Source organism: Lissotriton helveticus, chromosome 5_1 (assembly GCF_964261635.1).
Source record: "Lissotriton helveticus chromosome 5_1, aLisHel1.1, whole genome shotgun sequence".
NCBI lineage: Eukaryota > Metazoa > Chordata > Amphibia > Caudata > Salamandridae > Lissotriton > Lissotriton helveticus.
Window position 1 is genome coordinate 1,880,071,201 of NC_136065.1, and position 12,729 is coordinate 1,880,083,929.

Consider the following 12,729-nt stretch of genomic DNA (forward strand, 5'->3'; position numbering starts at 1 on the left):
ATCTGTCATGTGTGGTAACAGTGGATAGCAACGTGGGTATGTGGTGCGAGCAATAGTACTGCAAGTAACATCTCCCATATAAGTAAGCAATGCGACCTAACAGCACTAGCAAAGTCCCTCCCGTCCCATCTATTTGAACATATGAACACTGCTTGTACCTTAAAACATGTGTATGATGAAGGTAAGTTCTCTTGAATGCTCTGTGTTAAAATAACTATAGCGTTAAACAACCCAACTATCCCCCTCCCCCACCACTTACCCCCTTCCCTGCCAGTGGAATTACAACTTTCCAATCCCCAACAAGGCAGAGTGCCTGTCGCCCCCCCCCCTCGTGTGTAGGGTGCCTGGCTAACCACCTCCACCCCTCGCCTTATGCAACATGATGTATTTCGCAGTATACTTAAGTGTGTAGTTGGATGTATGACGTTACAACGCATACTTTTACATCGCATGCCTTTACAACGCGGTTTTTACATCGCATACCATTACAACCCATAGCGCTTTTAGGCGCTGGATAGTGATTTATTTAATTTACTATTCCAACTCCAGTCCCTGTGGACAGTAGGGAAGGTGTTGGATAGTATATTAAATACATTCCCTATCCTAGAGCGCCCCCAGCGCTATGCGTTGTAATGGTTTGCGTTGTAAAAGTTGCGTCGTAATGGTAGTGCGTTGTAAAAGTTTTGTTGTAAAGGATGTTTCCCGTGTAGTTCATAGTCCGATCTTTAGTCCGGCTAACTGTGTAAAGAAGGCAGTTTACTAAGATGCATTGTCAAGGGAGTAGTACAAAAGTGTTCCATTCAGCAAGTCCCAGGTACTGATGTAGAGCTGTCCGAAGCGTCCAAGTCAAAGGTGCTGGCTTGCTTTGGTGAAGTTGGCGAAGACGGATAAGGTACAGCAGTCTAGGTCACGGTCACCCATCCAGGTTTTCTTCCACGTGGTGTTCTGGGGACACCATTGGAGCGTGTTGGTTGGCGTGAGGTCCCTTTTTAGGTCTCGCTGAAGCCATCCTGTTAGGGATGCTTTGGCGAGATTAAAGTAAGGGCTTTCAAAAGTGCATTCAAAGTGCGGATCGGGTACAGTGCATGTAAGCACAACCATGCGCATTGTGCACAGCTTCCATTTGCCACCAGTCACTTCGTGCCCACGCACCGCGCTCCGCCTCTGCTGCCACACGCATTCAGCTCACCAGGCTGCACACACCCTCACCCCCCATATGCTCGCTCGCCAATGTCCCTCCCACCCTTCCTTTGATCTCCGCTGCGAGTTCTCACAGGCGCCTCTCCGCCCCCTTCATTTAATGGCCCTCCCCCTCCCCCAGCACAGAGCGCGCATCGCTTGTTTTTTTTTTTTTGCAAGTTCTTCACACAAAGATCTTAAAAAGCCTATGCCTTTGCCACTGAATTGTCAGTTTTCATTTATTGTATTAGCCTCGACTTTCACCCCGTTTACAGGGTTTGACAGGTTCAGGTAATATTTAGTGCCCTCATTGTGAACTTCTATTTTGTGTTTCTTTTGTTTTGAACAAATGTTAGAGTTTTACAAGTAGTGCAATATCCTGCACAAGCGATTAAGCCAAAATGAAATTCCATCTGTTGTACAAGTTATATTATCGTGCATATTGCGTAGTAGTGTATCCGGGTCAGTACATTATGAATTTCAGTGCATCTGTTAGTTAATATATCTGCAAGATCTATTTCAAACAGCTTTGTCCCTCATAATGATTTTTATAACTCGCAACATATATCTTGCACTTCCAGTGATCTACAATATTAAAAGCGTAACTACCTCCCTCCCCCGTAGTTAACATTTGGTTCAGCATTAATAACAATGGATCACAAGAAAGCCAAACTGCGTTTACTAATAAAATGTAATACCGGAATGCCCCCACTTGTGTTTCCTTCGCTTGAACTGACGGTTTGCTTTTATCCTATTTACATGCCTTTATAATTTATCTTTTTCACTGATGACAGCATTAATTCTTTTCATCACCTTAGCTTACCGGTTTGATAAACATATTGTAACTCTTCTTTGTCCCCTTGGATGTCATCACTCGGATGATACCAGCCACTTTTCACGTTAGGTTATAGATCATTTATTTTTTAAAGAGAAGGTTTTACATGGTAAATATTGAATACATTATCTGTTTGTTTTAAAAAGTGGTTAACAACATTAAAACTGGGACTTCTCTCTAAAAAAAAAACGTAAGCGTCCAGTGTGTCCCACAGCTGCAATATGGTTAGGTCGTTTCTAAGCACTCAATATTTTGGCAAACAAGGGGGCCTACAGAGAGATACGGCATTTTGCAGAGGATCACACTGTTTGGTTGATTCGTGCGCACCAGGATTTAATGTTAAATCGCCGCATTATACAGTTCAAGCATTTTTCAGCATAGTCTGGGCACGGAAAATTCTTACTAATACCCAGCAGCGAGAAACTCAAGAGCTAAACAGAAGCAAAATGTATTCCCCATCTCTCCTCTCATACTGCCAGGGGCCTGGTGAATGCGTTAGTAATGTGCACAAGCAATTAATGCCGCAGCTTCCTGCCTGGCTTCCCTCAGTTTATTGTCCCAGACAAGGTCAAAAGCAAAGGGAGCAGGCAGAGAACGAAGTGACTCCCCACTTTGATCTATACCTGCTATGCGACCCACACCGGAAGAATTCCGTTCACAGTGGCATCTTTCCGTTGATCTATCCGTCCATTCTTTGTGGTGCATCTACCTATTCATCCTTTCACTATTTTATGCAGCTATCGGTGTGCTGTTCTATCTATCCATCACTCACTCACTAATTTATCCATCCAGTCATCCTTTCAGGCATTCATCTATTCACCGACTCGTCCTTTATCATTTCTTTAATTTATCCATCTAGCCTTTCTGCCTTCCACCACCCATCCACCCTTCCATTCATCTACCCGTTCACGCATTCACACATTTATCCATCCATACACACTCCAGGCCATTTATCTTTCCTTTTACCCATCTATCCATCCATCCATCCCTCCGTTCACCCATTGATTACCCCACCCTTCAATCCATCTCTTCTTTCATGCATCCCTGTGGGCTTTCACCGTTCTAATATTCCATTCATTGATCCATCCATCCTTTCACGTTTCCATCCATCATTGCATCTGTCCTATCACTCTTCCATTGAACCACACTTTAGCCTTTCCTCCTTATCACCTTTACTTCTTTTTTCCATTCTTGACATTTTTTTTTCCTTCACAGATTCTCTCTCTTTTTTTCCCCTTTTTATAATTTTTCCAAGAAGCCTGCTGCTGGCAAAGCCAAGTGTCGGACTGATTGAATTCCAAGACTGCCTAGCCTTGATTACACCTCATGTTTTTTTCTTCACCCACCATATATTACCCTGCCTATTTATCAAACTCCTGCAGTTCTTCTTCATTCCTCATTCCTCATTTCTCTATTGGTCTTTATTTTTCTATCATTGTTTTCCTCGTTCTTTGTTCTCGTTCTGTCTTTCTCTCTCTTGCTGAAAGTCTGATGATGAAAACAAATATGTCGGTGCCCCCCAAAATGAGTGCTGCTGCCCACCATGAGCAACAACCAGCACAAATTAAGCACTGCCTAAATTTTAAAAAATGTAAGCGTCCAGTATGTCCCACACCTGCAATATGGTTAGCTCGTTTCTAAGCACTCCATATTTGGGCAAACACAGGGGCCTACAGAGAGTTACGGCATTTTGCAGAGGATCACACCGTTTGGTTGATTTGTGCGCACAGGGATTCAATGTTAAATGGCCGTGATCTTCAGTTTAAGCCAGAGGTCTTCAAACTTTTGGATGCCGAGACCCCCCTGTCAAAAAATCTCAGGCATGAGGACCCCCTCCTTACAAAAATTTCTAGAACTTAGTAATCCTCATAATTGGTGCTCCCTGTTTTCCATTTTTACAGATACCTACAGACAGAAAATATTGTCTGTATCTACATTTAAAAATGGAAAAATGCAGTTAATTGGCTTCTTTTGGGTGACTCTATGCTGTGTTTATTGACTTTCAGGCCAGTAGCTGTACATATTGCCAGCATAGGGAGTTATAAAGCTCACTGAGATTTGCTTAAATTAATTGTTGCATTTCTCGACAGGTATTTGTGCTATTATGCCAATTGTTTGATGTGCGTATTATATTATTTTGGCAGTGTAATTTGCTAAAACGCAACAGGAATCAAAGTATGAGTGCACCTCTATCTGTTAAGTAAATGTGGAAATATACGACTTATCACATCATCTATTCACAAAACAAAATAAATATGGATAAATAAATTTGGATAAATACAGACAGCAAGAGACTGGTTTGAGTAGAAAATGTTTCTCAGCAATTCTTTTTAAGCATGGCCAACTCTCCTACTACCCTTCTTTAGCCTCACTGCTGCAGGTGAAACCTGCCTCCTAGTCCTTACTTTCTCTGTCTCAGGGTTGCTACACTCAGAGATCAGGACCTGGGCCTCAGCCCACAAGGCAACCACAGACAAGGCGGTATCTAGGATATACTCACCTACCCATCTCTGTTTCTCAGGGTCCATGCCAACTGCCACTGCTTCTTGCCCTCCCCCAGGTTTCATTTTCCCCCATCAATAAAAATTGGGACGCAAACCACCACCTGCTTACTCCTCATGGACAACCTCCATACTACCAGGGGGTGCTATGGAGCAGACCACCCAGTCCTGCCTCTTCAGGGTCACACCTTACTTACCTTTTCCAAGGAACCACATTGCATCCCTCTTTACCGAGAGGCCAGTCTCTGAAGCCAGTCTTAGAGCTCCGCACAGAACCCTAGTTTGCATAGGGACGCTAAATTACACTATGCTACCAGGTCACTATGGATCTAGATCTCAGAATGAAGGCCAAACACCATGGCATTTATTTACTAAAGTGTATATTGGAGGGTGCATAACACAATGCAATAAAGCATACAGGCCTTAAAAAAGTAAGTAGATTGACACTAACTTTTGTGTAGCCTTTCAGAGTGCAAGCGCCCTTACAAAACATTAGTAAAAGAGAGTCCATGCATCCATTCTCAGGGTTTCATTTTTACAAATGATTGTTATAAGGTGCAGCAATCCAACTGATCTTAAAAAATGGAGGAAGAGGGCACCACACCCCTTCTGTCTAAGAGGCTGTGGGGAGGAGGGTACATTACTCCATACACTCTGGGACTGCCCATTGATTCGGGAAGTCTGGAGACAAATCATGCGCACGTTATCCCAAGTCCTTGGGGTGTCACTTCTCCCTGAACCCCGTAAATGCCTATTGAACATCTGGGACCCCACAGACCTGAACAGGTATGGAAAGTTGTGGGTCACGTTAGCTGTGACAGTAGCAAAAAGAGACATTGCACAGAAGTGGGGAGCCCCAGACGTGCCTACGGTGCAGGGCTGGATCAGAAATATGGACATTCTGCTGGTGAAGGAGAGGGCGGTGTATGTGTTGCGGGCTTGTCCCCGTAAATGGAATAAAGTGTGGTTGCCTTGGAACAAATACAGGGGGGAGCCATGTGCACCCCTGCCAGAGGACGAAGATGTGGAATCGGATGAAGAAGATGAATAGGAGGGAGGGACTGATATGTAATACTATGAGTTGTGGGGGGATGGAGCGGGACCTGGAGGACACCATTGAACGCATATACGGACTGTGTGCAGTAGATGGGAACTTGTCTGTGTATGGCTACGACGTTCTCATGTGATGATGACACCTGTTAGGTTTTCACAGTTATGATTTTAGTTCTATTTGCTGAATTTGCTAAGCATTCAGGGCTGTACACTAAATGGCTGAATTGCGCACTGGACCAGAACTGAAAGCTTTGTCGAATGCACATGCCTTCTGAGCTATACTGTTTATTTCATTCTAGTCTGTAATAGTATAATTACCACAAACGTTTGAAAATAATGAGACTTCACCGGATCCTGATTTGCTTTGGGTAATAATGAGAAACTAAGAGTCAATGATGTGAATGTAAATGTTTTCTATGCCTTCTTGACAATAAAATGTTTAAAAAAAAAAAAAAAATGGAGGACTACAATTTCCAGAAAGCAATACTTTGTTCAAATAAACAGGTAGAACAGGAAACACAGTGTTCGTCTCTACAGAGAGACCAGGTTCTACAGGAAGTTTGAGGCAAATTAAAAAAATGTTCATTCCACTTTGTGAGAAGTTGGCCTGATAGGTGATGTTTCCAATTCTGGAACCACCTGTTATCAGACCAAACAATCCCTTATGGTGTCTGGTTGTAAGTCAACCTTATTAGACAAGCTATCCTAGGGGTAGCATGGACTAAGCAGCCTAAAGACTTAACTTAAGAGGTCGTGTTAAGCTAGCTGTTTTACCACATACAATCCTGTAATATCAAATGAAAGGACACCACACAAGTATATATTATAAAAATATATGTATTTATTACTAAAAACAATCCCCAGTATTCTTTATGAATAAAGGGGCACAAGCGTTAAATCAAAAGCACAGTATAACATACAAAGTTGCACAAATATGGATGAGGGCGAGGGGCCACTCAGACCATATACTAAACAAGTGGTATAAGAGATACCAATCGAACAGTGGTTAGGCCTAGGGCCTAGGGAATCGCTGGGAGCAGTCGGGACAAGCAATGCTGAAGTCGGGAAAAGCCCGCGGGATTCGGGTGCAGTGCAGAAAGCGCACGCATGCACCAATGTTAACCAATGGTGCGTAAAAGTTACAAAGTTAAAGGTTAAGGACACTTCCGCTGAACCTAGAGGAACAAAACTTAAGACACAGACCCTAGAGGTGTGTACCAGTGTGGGAACACCGGCGTTGCAATGTTACCTCACCCACAGGAAGCGGGTGCACAGGGTCGAAGTTGAGTCGGGTTTCGTCACGCAGGCTCTTGGTGCTTGGAGCTGAAAGGGCTGCAGGCAGGGTGAAAGAGAAGTGTCCGGTGGAGTCCAAGGGTGGACTCAAGTCGAAAAGTACCTGAAAGCAGAGGGGACAGAGTCTGGGTCACTCAGCAGTGACCAGGGTGGAACCAGGACGGAACCAGGCAATGTCGGGCGCAATCAGGTGGTTGTCGAGGAGCTTCTCTCCGCTGTCACGTGGGCTCTGGGGCATCTACGATGTCCAGGAGCGGGTCACGATCTGTCCCATGCAGGTTCTAGCCGTCGGCGCTGTCGGCTTCAAGATTGGAGCAAACAACACTTGGCATAAGCAATCCACGCGGAACCGGGAGATTGCTTCTCACTCGAACCAGGAGGGTCAGAGTGGGGGCTCCTTTTCAGGGGAGCTGGTGCAAATCTAGAGCAACCAGAATCGCAAGTCGAATTTCAAGTTTCGTCGGCACAGGGGCCACAAGCCGGCTGGCAAGTGACCGGGCCAACGCGTTGAGCCAAAAGAAGCAGAAGGGCCCCACGCAGCACTCGTTGAGTGTGGAGGGCTGAACTTCGGTGCAAGAGTGGCTCAGGGTTGGGGCTTCTCAAACCCCGGTGTACAGCTTCGAGCGTCACTCGTGGGCTGCACGGTCAGCGTCTCATGGTCTTTCCAAGATGGCGTGCCCCACGCTTCCGGTCGCCTCCACGGGTCTCAGCTCTGCAGGGACTGTGGATCGGGCTGTTAGAAGGCAGGCAAGCTTGATCTCGTCGATCTCTGTCGCTCGAGTTCCGGCGGGAACTGCAACAAAGCAGACGTCGATGGCTGGATGGTGCCTGTTTGCACAGGGTGGTCACTCCTTGACCACAAGGGAGATTCTTCAGTCTTCTACGTTGAGTAGGATGTCGAAGGGTCCAGAGTTTCGTTTCTTATGTTTCATCAGGATAATCTGAAGTGCATTGGCACTGCTCCCAGTCTTATACTAATTTTGGGGGCTGGATTACCTGCTAGGTCCCCTCCTATGGGTGGGACCCAGGAAGTGGGTGGATACACCCCCTTCCTTTGATCCAGGCCGCCCTGGCACGAGGGCTGGAGTGCCCCAGAACCGGTTTGGCCGGATTATGCAAGGGGCAGCCTTGTGCTCCCCATGCAGTGTCTGGTTTCTTTCAAACCTCCCTGCTACAATCCACTATCTCCTGTCTGGGGGGGTGTAACACCTCCCTGCGACAGGAAACCCTTTGTCCAGGCCCCTTTGGCTGAGTTTCGGTCAGCTTCAGGGGGTCAGACTCGTGTCTGTGGCAGAGGCATCCATTTTGTGGATCCAAGGTCCTTTTAGAAATTAACCGCATTTAGGTAAAGTAACATGTCTTACCCCTCTAGAGGGGTGGAATGCTATCCCCGTCGCCAGAACTGGCGAGGGGATAGTATTCCAAATCGTATGACACATTACACGACATGTTTTGATAAAGCCAAACCAAAGTTGCTATATAACCGCGAGGATTATAATGCACTTAAGAGTATATGGTATGGCATTATCCTGAAACAGCTTAGGGAGTGGTTCTCGACAGCTGCAGACAGGCTCAGCTCATGCTAGAGCTCCATCTCACATTAAACCACGCACTCGGCCTCCAGGATTGATGAGGCCTTCCATAGGAGTGGCTCACAGGTTTATATGTGTCCAGATATAGGTTTAGATATAGGTATACTATATCTAAGCAAGGGGTGATTACACCACCTTACCCCAGCTGAGTGATCAGCCAGTTGTGTCAATTTAAGAACCAGCCAAGGTTGGCAAAAGATATGCTGCAGCCCCTGGTAGTCCTTGGTGGCCCCAATGCCTTGGGCACCTATAGTGCATTATACAGGGGCTGACAAGGAGTCCATTTCCAATTGTGGTATGTGCCTATAGCACATGTATCATTAATTTAGTGAGAGAACAGCAGGCTGGGGGTCTGATCAGCAGGCCCACAGCCTCAGTAGTCGAAAACCAGTGAAGCAAAAAGCAAAAATTTGGGGTGACCATAGGATAGCAGACCCTACTCTCCTACACAACCCTCCCCCCCCCAAACGCAGGGACATTAAACTAACCTTGACCAGATAAGTCTTCATGTTCTAAGTGGAAGTACCTGGAGAGACCATCTGCATTACCATGGTCAGTCCCTGGGCGGTGCTCCACTGTAAAGTCCATCCCCTGTAGGGAAATGGACCACCTGAGCAGTTTGGGATTTTCACCTTTCATCTGATTGAGCCACAAGAGGGGCTTATGGTCTGTCTGAACTAGGAAGTGAGTTCCAAACAAGTAGGACCTCAACTTCTTCAGGGCCCAAACCACAGCAAAGGCCTCCCTCTCAATGGCTGACCAACGTTTCTCTCTGGGGGTCAGCCTTCTGCTAATAAAAGCAATGGGCTGGTCTTGACCATCTTGATTAAGTTGTGAAAGCACAGCTCCCACCCCCAACTCAGAAGCATCTGTCTGTACAATGAACTGTTTGGAGTAGTCAGGACTCTTCAGGATAGGTGCAGAGCACATGGCCTTCTTCAGGTCCTCAAATGCCTTTTGACAGCTAACTGTCCACTGAACCTTTTTTGGCATCTTCTTGGATGTCAAGTCATTTAATGGTGTCACCATGGACCCATAGTTTTTCACAGACTTTCTGTAATACCCAGTCAGGCCCAAGAAGGCTCTGACTTGTGTCTGGGTAACTGGAGGAGCCCAGTCCTGTATGGTCTGGATTTTGCTCTCCAGTGGTTGAACCTGACCCCCACCTACTAGGTGGCCCAGGTACACAACCTTACTCTGCCCTATCTGGCACTTATGTATATGTATAAACCGTTTTGTAACGCGCTCCGTTACTTGGGAGTATCCTGGCGCGAATTGAGAAAGACAGAAGCAGAACAACAAGAAAACAGCCTAGATTATACTCTTGAATAGATGAGTTTTCAGGTTCTTCTTAAATTGAGCCACAGATTGCATGGAGCGCAATTGGAGAGGGAGAGCATTCCAAGCTCGGGCCGCTACCACAGCAATCGACTGACCGCCGAGTCTGGCCCGGTTGAAACGGGGAAGAAACAGTTTAAACAGAGTAGATGATCTAAGGGTATGGGTAGGGGCATAAATGGAGAATCTTTTTCTCAAGTATGCGGGGCCTTGTTCATGGATTGCTCTAAACGCCAGCACCAGAGATTTAAACAGGATACGCTGTGATACGGGAAGCCAATGAAGGGTGCGCAGATGAAAACGTACACTCTTCCATCTCGGGACATTAAATAAGAGACGGGCAGCCGAATTCTGGATAATTTGCAGGCGTTTAACCAGGTAAGCCGGGATGCCACTGAACAGTGCATTAGCATAATCCAACCTTGCCAGTATGAGAGCCCGAGCAACAGTCTCCTTTGCATCCCTAGGGAGCAGCGGGAAAAATTTGCGAAGCATTCTCAACGTGGCAAAGCAGGTACCCGTGAGCTTTTTTATATGGTCCTCAAATCTAAGATCCTCCCCAAACCAGATGCCAAGGTTTTTCGCGGGGCCCCCCATCTTTTTGGGGCTGGGAATGTTCGGGGGCCATAGCGTATTCCTAAACGAGGAGGGAAAGGAACCATAAAAAAGCACCTCGGATTTGTCCTCATTGCATTTCAGCTGGGCCAAAGTTAACCAGCGAAATACTGAGGACAAACATAGATGGACTGCCGAAGCATCCAGAGTATCGTCAGGCCAGGTGAACAGCAGCTGAGTATCATCTGCATACCCTATAATTTTAGCCCCATACTGTTCCGCTAAATAAACCAAGGGGGTGATGTAAATGTTGAACAGTAGGGGACTAAGAGTGGATCCCTGAGGGACCCCCATGAGAAGTGGTTTAGGCTCTGAGGCGTGGGGCGGCATCCAGACCTGCTGTGTCCTATCCGAAAGAAAAGAGGACAGCCAGGCCAGAACCACCCCACCGATACCAATAGCAGACAGCCTGGCGAGGAGGAGCTCATAAGGGACGGTATCGAACGCGGCAGAGAGGTCCAATAAAATCAGGACCGCCCTGCCCCCTCCGTCCAAACATTCCCGAATAGACTCCGTCATCTCCACCAGCGCAGTCTCGGTGCTATAGGACGCCCTAAAGCCCGATTGAGCAGGATGAAGGGCATTGGAGGATTCCACAAAACTCTCCAATTGCTGAAAAAACACTTTCTCACAGATTTTAGCGAGTGCTGGCAAAAGGGATATGGGACGATAGTTCCCAGGAGCCGTAGCATCCAGACCCGGTTTTTTCAGGAGCGGCAGAAGTTTAGCGCGTTTCCAACCAAGAGGGACCTCGCCAGAGGCCAAGGAAAGATTCACTATCTGCGTGATCTCACTGCAGACAGTTTCCGCCACCTCCGAAAGCACTCGGGCAGGGCACGGGTCCCCGGGGGAGCCGGATTTCAAAGACTGAAGAAGAGGTAATACAGCACACTCTGCGACTTGCACAAAGCTGTTGCCCAGAACACGGGCAGTGTGTAAGACAAGAGTCGGCCGCTAAACAGTCTGCAGGCCGCGCCGCGAGTAGGTCCTGCTGTATCCTAGCTATTTTGCTGATGAAGAAGGTGGACAAATCCTCGCACCATTGCGCCGAGGAAGGGAGAGTAGCAACATCAGCAACAGGGGAAACAAAGCTTTTAACAATAGAGAAAATCTCTCTACTATTGTTATCTGCTTTAGCGATACGCCCTGCATAGTAATTCCCTTTGGCAACCTTAATAGCGGCGTAATAATCTCTTTGAGCTGAGCGTAGTGCAGACTTAGCCTCTAAGCTATACCCACATCTCCACACACGCTCCAATTTTTTGCAGCCCAGTTTTAGCTCTCTCAACTCGGGAGAAAACCAGGGTTGCGAGGGAGAGCGTCGAAATCTAGACACAGTCGTGTGTTTAGTGGATACAGTAGCCGCCTGCAACACCCACTCATTAAACCCGCTAACCGCCTCATCCAAAACCCTCGTGCGCTGTGGGCGGGCTCCGGATAGGGCCTTTCTGAACACGGGCACATTAATCTTTTGGGTGTGGCACATGGGAGGTGCTTGACCAGATTCCACCATCTCCCACGCAAACCTGACCAGGTCATGATCGGACCAGGTAACCTTTTCTACGCTCACGGTCTTAATGGGGAAATTTGAGCAAACCAGATCAAGAAGGTGACCTCCCACATGCGTCGGAGTGGTCACCCATTGCTTGAGCTGTGCGATGTCAAGAACTTCACTGAGCCTACGGGCTTCAGGTGAGTCAGGAGCATGAATATTTAGGTCGCCGACCAAAAGAAATTTTGGAAAACTTAAAGCCCGCGGCACTATATATTCCTCAAGAGAGTCAATAAAATGATTGGCCTGGCCCGGAGGCCTGTAAATCAAAGACCCTCCTAACGTAAAATGAGAGGAAATTGAAATGGAGAAGTGGAGAACCTCACCCCCTACATCTGCAACAGGCGGCTCAGAGGTGAAGCACCACCCCTCCTTAAAAATAACGGCTAGACCACCCCCTCTGCCCCGAGGTCTGTCAACCCTGGCAATTTTAAAACATCTGGGGACGGCAAGTTCCACACTTGGAGCGGAGGTGCTGGTCATCCACGTCTCCGTGACAAACAGCACCTCCAGCTGGCCCTCCACCAAAAGTTCAAAGACATCGGCGGCATGTCTTACCATGGATCTAGCATTAATCAGCCCAGCCCTAATTGTTGCTACGCCGGTGTTGCTGACTATGCGTGGGGGTAGGGATGGCTGGGGAAGGAAGCCACAGCTGGGGCACTTCACCATAACACAATCCGGACCCGCACGTAAGCAAGTCAAACCACCGCCGGGGAGAGCAAGTCTCATAAGATCATGACGAGAATACTTGCGCTTCTCTGAGCTGGA